Genomic DNA, 6,973 nt, shown 5'->3' on the forward strand with positions numbered 1-6,973 from the left:
ACTATTGTACTGGTGACCTCTTTTCACATAGCAAGTCTCTGAGTGTGAACCCCCTTATAAATTAAAAACATTGTAAATGCTAGAGGCAAAGCAGGGTTTGGGGTGGAGGCTGACAGCTTGTGACCCCCCCCCCCATGGAATAAGCTCATGACCCCCTGAGGGGTCCCAACCCCCAATTTGAGAGCCCCTGGTGTAAGGGGAGGGCTGGGATCAGGGCCCCACTGTGCCAGGCAATGTCCAGACACACACTGAGAGACAGGCCCTGCCTGACTGAGATCAGGGCCCTTTTGTGCTAGGAGCTGCCCAGACTCCAGAGTTCCTGCCAGAGGCAGGATTAGAACCCAAGCCACCTGCATCCATCTCCCCTGCCTCACAGTGCGTGGGTGATGGAATTTAGGATCTCCTCCTAAACAGGGGGTTCAACAGCCTTGTTTCTATAACTAATCCCTGCCTGAGATTCCAGCCAGGGAAATTAGGCCCATAGTACAACAGGTGATTACACCTAGCTCTGGGGAGCAATTTGGAAGGAACTAGAGAGCTCTGTAAGGGGATACATTGAAACCAGAGGCCTGCTAGCATTCTGCAGTGGGATGAAGGATTCTGCAGCATTTGAGTGTGCATGACTGCACAGCTGCCTGCAAGACCCCTGAGCTGGCCCCCTCTCCTTTGCATGGGTCACAGAGCAGGTCAACCTCAGTGAGCTATAAATAGAAACTGACATTGTGCATTGGGCTGCTTAGCTAGAGATCACACAACTACACAGGGAAAAACTCCTGAAATGCAGCCACCTCTGGTGTGGAACAGGGCAGCTCTTTAACAGCAATGCTGGGACAGGAAGTGAAGGATCTTGGAGCCTGTTGACACAGCAGAGAAAATTTAGGGAGCAGCCCAACTGGAAAATGGCCAGAGAACTGGGATTAACACACCTTTGACCCTGCAAACAGCACAGCAGGACTGTTAGCAAGCACAAGCAGATGGATGGTCAGTGTTCTGTTTATATTCCAGTAGCACCTCGAGGCCCAACTGAGATTTGGACCACATTACACTAGATACTATACACATCATACAGAATGGTGCCTGCCTGGCAGCCCTTGCAGCCTAAAATGACAAGACACAGGGTGGGAGGAGAGGAAGGATTATCACTCCCATACAAATGGGGAACTGAGGCACAATGACTTGCCCAAGCTCACACAGGGAATAAAGGGCAGAGCTGGGAACTGAGCCCACATCTTGTGAGTCTCAGTCCACTGCCCTCCTCCCTAAAATGGCACCTCCTGCCCCACAATTACTTCCATACTAACACACTTTTGAGAAGCATCTGGATTTTGCTAGACTGGCTTCCATCCAAATGCTGGCTAGACTTCAGGGGCTGCTCCAGGCCCCAGCACGCCAAGCGCGTGCTTGGGGTGGCATGCCACGGGGGGCACTCTGCCGGTCGCTGGGAGGGCGGCAGGCAGGCTGCCTTTGGCGGCTTGCCTGTGGAGGGTCCGCTGGTCCTGCGGCTTCGGTAGAGCCGCGGGACCAGCGACTGGCAGAGCGCCCCCCGCGGCATGCCGCCATGCTTGGGGCGGCGAAATGTCTAGAGCCGCCCCTGCTAGGCTTGACCCTGCTTAGCTTATAAGAGCCAAGAGAACACACAGGATCCTTAGGGCTCAGTCCAATTCAGGTCAAGCACAGCATGTCAGGGGGATGCAGAATCCACACAAGAACCCATTCCTGTTTCGAATGGTGCCTTCTACGGTTAGTTGTTGCTCAGCTGTGCAGCATCTCTCTCTTTATAACAGGTGTGTCCAGCACAATGGGGCCTGGTCACTAAGCACCACTTAGCAAGCAAGTTGCTGAGTTCCTCCAGAATTCATTCGTACAAGTGACCTGCCAAGGAAATGCTTAATGGGGCTTTTGCCCTTTTCTAGCTTGTTTGCAATGGATAGAGGTCTGAAATTCTTCCCCATTGCCACTGGGTTTTGCACTAGAAATTCACATCTTGTTTCCCCGGAAGACTCTATGGATTACTGAAGAACAGGGTGGTTGGATAACATCACAGGTACAAAGGATGTAACAATTGTAGAAGTGGGGGGGGTTATGCAGACTGTTTAAAGCTCTATTTAATTCAATTACCCTGCAAATATTTGGGAGCAAAGATAATTCAGTTCAATAAGGATTCAAAACAAACAGGCAACACAAAATTCCTGTCAGGCCCTCTTCTTAGCATAAAGGGCAAAAGCGCGACTTATTTCCCCACACACTCTTTTAAAGAATAATACATGGAGGATTTTGGGGCCTGATGAATTCTGTTGAGTACAATGGCTCATAGAGAGCATTGAACAGAAGAGCATTTCCCAGGCAGCATTTTGCAGTGTAAGGCACGTCCCCTTATTTGTGTGCATATAAAGATCTGTCAGTTGTTCTTTAGCAACTCAGCTTTCATTTAAAATAAAGGGAAAGTGACCAGCTATCATTGCAAAGAAAACCTCCAAAACATGATCTGTGCATAACTGATGTAGCAATAAGTGCCCGAGTTTGCAGAGAGCCTGAAACAAGTGCTCTGAGATGTGGCTGCCCCCATCATTTCAAAAGGCACTCACTGAGATGCTACTAATGATGCTTTAAATGTCAGTATCATCAATTCACTGCTCAAAGCACATAAGGAAGGAGAGGAAACATCACATTAACATCAACAGTGATGTTTCACAATGCACAGAGAGTGCATGCACTGAAGATGCAAACATTAAGATGTGTAGCTAAGATATATGGCAGAGCTGAAGTGGGGCCACAACTGGTTTTATTTTCCTAAGGGGGAGGAGGGGCTCAGTTTCAGTCATTTAGGAAACTACAAAAATGATAAAAACAATGAGGACTCCATTGGCACCTTAAAGACTAATAGATTTATTTGGGCATAAGCTTTGGTGGGTAAAACCCCCACTTCCTCGTGTTTGTGGATATTAACTAACATGGCTACCCCTGATATTTTAAAGAAAAGACCTTACCCCAAGCAACAGGCATAGCAACCATGAAGAAGACAGGTCAAAAATCATCATGGGGAGGGAAATGCAATGATTAAAAGTCAGAGATAATAAAAAAAAACAACCAAAAAACCAGGCTGAAAGCAATCTGACTGTCTAGGCACAGAATCCAGACTCATTTCAAAGGGTCATGGTCCACTTCTTTCTATCCCTAAACATAGGCTTTCTAAATAAAGACATTTCCAAATATGGGCTTTTTAATAGTAGATTTTTCAAAGACAATGGCAGGGCAGATCTGGCTGAACATTTCAGATTTCTAAAACCAAGCTTGCAAGCTTTTATAGAAGCTCATGTTTCAGAAACACCACCTACATCTCTGTCTGCTCATCCCTCTTGGTCAGGTGATATGCACATGGGCTTTTTAAATGGAGCTTCTATTTTGAGGGGTTATTCATATTAGAGTCCAAAGGCCTCAGCCAAAATCTGTACCCCATTTTACTAGGCACTGTACACACAGTAAATATCCCTCTGCTTGAGATCTTACAGTTTAACTAGTGGGAGAGAAAGCAGCAGAAGTGAAGAGACTTGCCCAAAGTCTGAATTGGGGAACAGAACTTTGGCTTCCTAGGCCAGTGCCCACCCTGCTAGCCCATACTGCCACCCCCAGGCAGGCTTAATACTTGGCATTTTTCATCCAAGGATCTCAAGGCACTTTGCAAAACACTGATTAAGCCTCACACCACACCTGACCTATTAGCTCCTTTCCACAGATGGGGAAACTGAAGCTAGTAGAGACTGCAACTTATCTAAGTCAACAGCAGGGGTGGGAATGGAACCCTGGAGTCATGACCCTCAAACCATTTCTTCAGGGAGAGCAGCTAGTCCCTTTGCAAGTCTCCTGTGGTGAAGCTACTTAGCAACTCACTACTCAAAAGGGTATAGCTTCCTCCTAGGTTAAGTGGACCCATTTCCCCTGCCAGGAGACCGCCAATACCCATGATCTTGCTCAGTGCCAGCTTAACACCTGTAAGCTGAGTCAGAATGAGCTCTACCCTGACATCTGGTGGTGAATTATAGTGAGTGTGGAAAAGAATTTCAAGGGCTGATCTTGTTTGCATAGGCACACCCACCCCGCCTAGCATAGCACACAGCAGCCTAAAATGGTCACTTTGACAGCTGTGGGATCCTCAATTTCTCTGTTATTGGGGCAGGAGGAATAAAGTGTTGTTACCCTGATTATGTGAATGAGGGACTATGAACCTGTTTTATGACAGAGGAGCTCACCATCAACTAGTAGCATTCGCTAGACAAGGGACATGGGTTCCAAAAGCCAGTGAATTGAGAGAGGTTGGGGATTGTTATGTGTATTGGTTCCTTTTGAGGGCCTGGAGCACCAATTGTCCCTTCTCTCACCAATGTTGCAGAGCAGAGCAAATTTTGATTCTATTATGAATCCACTTAGAGACTGCTAAGGTGAATTCATTTTGGGCCCATGGTGCACCTTACTACAAGCTGAACTCACTAAAAGAGCTAAACTTACTGAGCTGAGTGCTGTGTTAACTAGGGGGGGGAGCCTGAAGATCTATTGCTAAGCAGCTAGCAGAGCTGAGCAGTTTGCAGGATGGTTGGAGTGGCCTATGGAACAGTGAGTGGAGCGGTTTGCGGAATGGTTGGAGCAGCCCACAGAACAGTGAGTGAAGTGGAGCAGTTTGTGGGATGGTTGGAACGGCCCACAGAACAGCGAGCAAGCGGAGTAAAGCGGTTTGTAGGGACAGCTGGAGTGGCTCATGGGTCAGCTGGAGGAGCATTGCAGCTGGTGGGGTGGAGCCAGTTGTAGTGAAGGTTGCAGCAGAACTCCACGGAGAGATGGGGCAGTTGGCCTCAGCCCACGTAAGGCCCCTTAACACCCTGTGTGTGCCCCCATTTCCACCCAGGCTGGGGGGGTAAAAACTCTGCAAATAAACTTTTCAACTCTGGGGTGGCACTGAGGACTTTGGGGTGATTGGACTTAAGACCCTGAGGGGAAAAGGACATTGCCAAACTTACTTGGGGGTGGGTCTTTTGCTCATGGATTATGTTATGAATCCTGTTTGTGGTATTTCCCCAATATGATGCCACATTGTTTCCCTCCTTTATTAAAAGGATTCTGCGACACTCAGACTCCGTGCTTGCGAGAGCGGAAGTATTGCCTCCTAGAGGTGCCTGGGGGGTGGCTCGAGCCAGTTTTGCATTGCTTTATTGAAACTGAACCCCTGGATACTGAACCCGGCCCTTGTTGCTGCCAACTCAGAGGGGCAAAAGGGTCACACACCATTGGCAAGCTCAGATCTGTGCAGGCACTCCTTGAGAATAGCTTGGGTGTGATTGTGCTATCCCATTAGCCAGCCAGCTACACTGGTCTCAGAAGCCTTCAGGAAGGCATCTAAGCCACGAAGCAGCAATTGTACAGCTACACTAGATAGGGCCTGGTCTCTGGGCAAACACTATGCACGAGGCTCACAGTACACAGGCACAAGAACCTGCTGACCTAACAGATCTAGGGGAGTAGTTCCTTTCTATCCCCTGCTGCAGAGCCAAGGAACTACACTTTGGGTATGTCTACACTACCCGCCGGATCGGAGGGTAGCAATTGGTTTATCAGGGATCGATATATCGTGTCTCATCTAAACACGGTATATCGATCCCCGAACGCACTCGACTCCGGAACTCCACTGGAGCGAGCGGTGGTAGCGGAGTTGACAGGAGAAGTCGCAGCCGTCGATCCCGCGCCGTGAGGACAGGAGGTAAGTCGAAATAAAATACTTCGACTTCAGCTATGCTATTCACATAGCTGAAGTTGCGTATCTTACATCGACCCCCACCCCCTAGTGTAGACCAGGCCTTTGTTTCTCCAGGCTCAAGTGCCTCTGTTGGGTAACTGGGGACAGCTCCTGCTGTGTAATCAAATCTTGGTGGGTGTATAAGTGATCAGGAATGGTTAACCACTCTCAGACAGCCTGGATCACAGCTAAGGTGCAGTAGAGGGGGCAGGTGGAGTGAAGTAGCAGGTTCTAAACCACTGCGGGAGCTGGGCTATCAGAATAGACAGGAACAAAGATCTGATGAGTTTGCCATCACTTACAGCCACCAGAGTAGATAGGACCAAGGGTCTGATGCAGTGTGGCACCAGATCAGATACCGGACTAGAAAGAATCGCTGGTCTAATCCAGAGTGGTGAGAGCTAGAATTAGGGTGACCAGATGTCCCAGTTTTATAGGGACAGTCCTGATTTTTGAGTTTTTTTCTTATAGAGGCTATTACCCTGCACCCCCTGGCCTGATTTTTCACATTTGCTGTTTGGTCACCCTAGCTCGAATACTAATCTGGAGGGGACAAGCAGGCTGAACTGGCAAGGACTCCTATGTTCCAAAGAGTCACTTTATAATATTAGAGATACCAGGTGTGTGAGCTAGTATCTTTTATTGGACCTTTTGTTGGTGAAAGAGAAACTTTTGAGCTTACACAGAGCTCTTCTTCAGGGCTGGGAAAGGTACTCAGCATCACAGCTAAATAGAAGGTGACACAGATTGTTTAACACAAGGACATGGGCGACAGGTATATAGGCAGGGATAGGCTGTGCCTTCCCAAACAGCCTACCATGGCCCTACCCACACTCCGCCCCCAAAGCCAGGTGCCCTTCCTGCAGTTTCCACTCTGCGTTAGATGGCCTGCCTCCAGCAAGGAATCAGGCGGCTGGTGCGGGCACTGCAGCAGCACTGCCCAGCCTCCCAGAGCTGGCCACAGCACCCGAAGCACCGGGGCTAGGGCCTCACCTCCCCAGCAGCCTGGCACTGGGGCTGCCATGGGGGTTCTCTGGGCTCCAGTCGGATCACCGGCCACCCATGCATACGGCTCAGGGGAGAAACACTGACTGCTCTGCTGCCTGACCCACACTCCTCCAGATCTGCTGTCACCCATTTCCCATGGGAGATACTAACAGCAGAGTCCCTGGCCTCACACTCCTGCCAATG

The 6,973-nt window shown here is 49.1% G+C and overlaps 1 protein-coding gene across 1 annotated transcript in view; it reads left to right on the forward strand.

Annotated features, from left to right (window-relative positions):
* The window catches only part of PPP1R32 (protein phosphatase 1 regulatory subunit 32), a 346,274-nt gene that overhangs the window by 207,694 nt on the left and 131,607 nt on the right, over positions 1 to 6,973 (forward strand). The gene's annotated exons all lie outside the window — the stretch shown is intronic.

The sequence above is a fragment of the Gopherus flavomarginatus genome, chromosome 5 (assembly GCF_025201925.1).
Source record: "Gopherus flavomarginatus isolate rGopFla2 chromosome 5, rGopFla2.mat.asm, whole genome shotgun sequence".
Lineage (NCBI taxonomy): Eukaryota > Metazoa > Chordata > Testudines > Testudinidae > Gopherus > Gopherus flavomarginatus.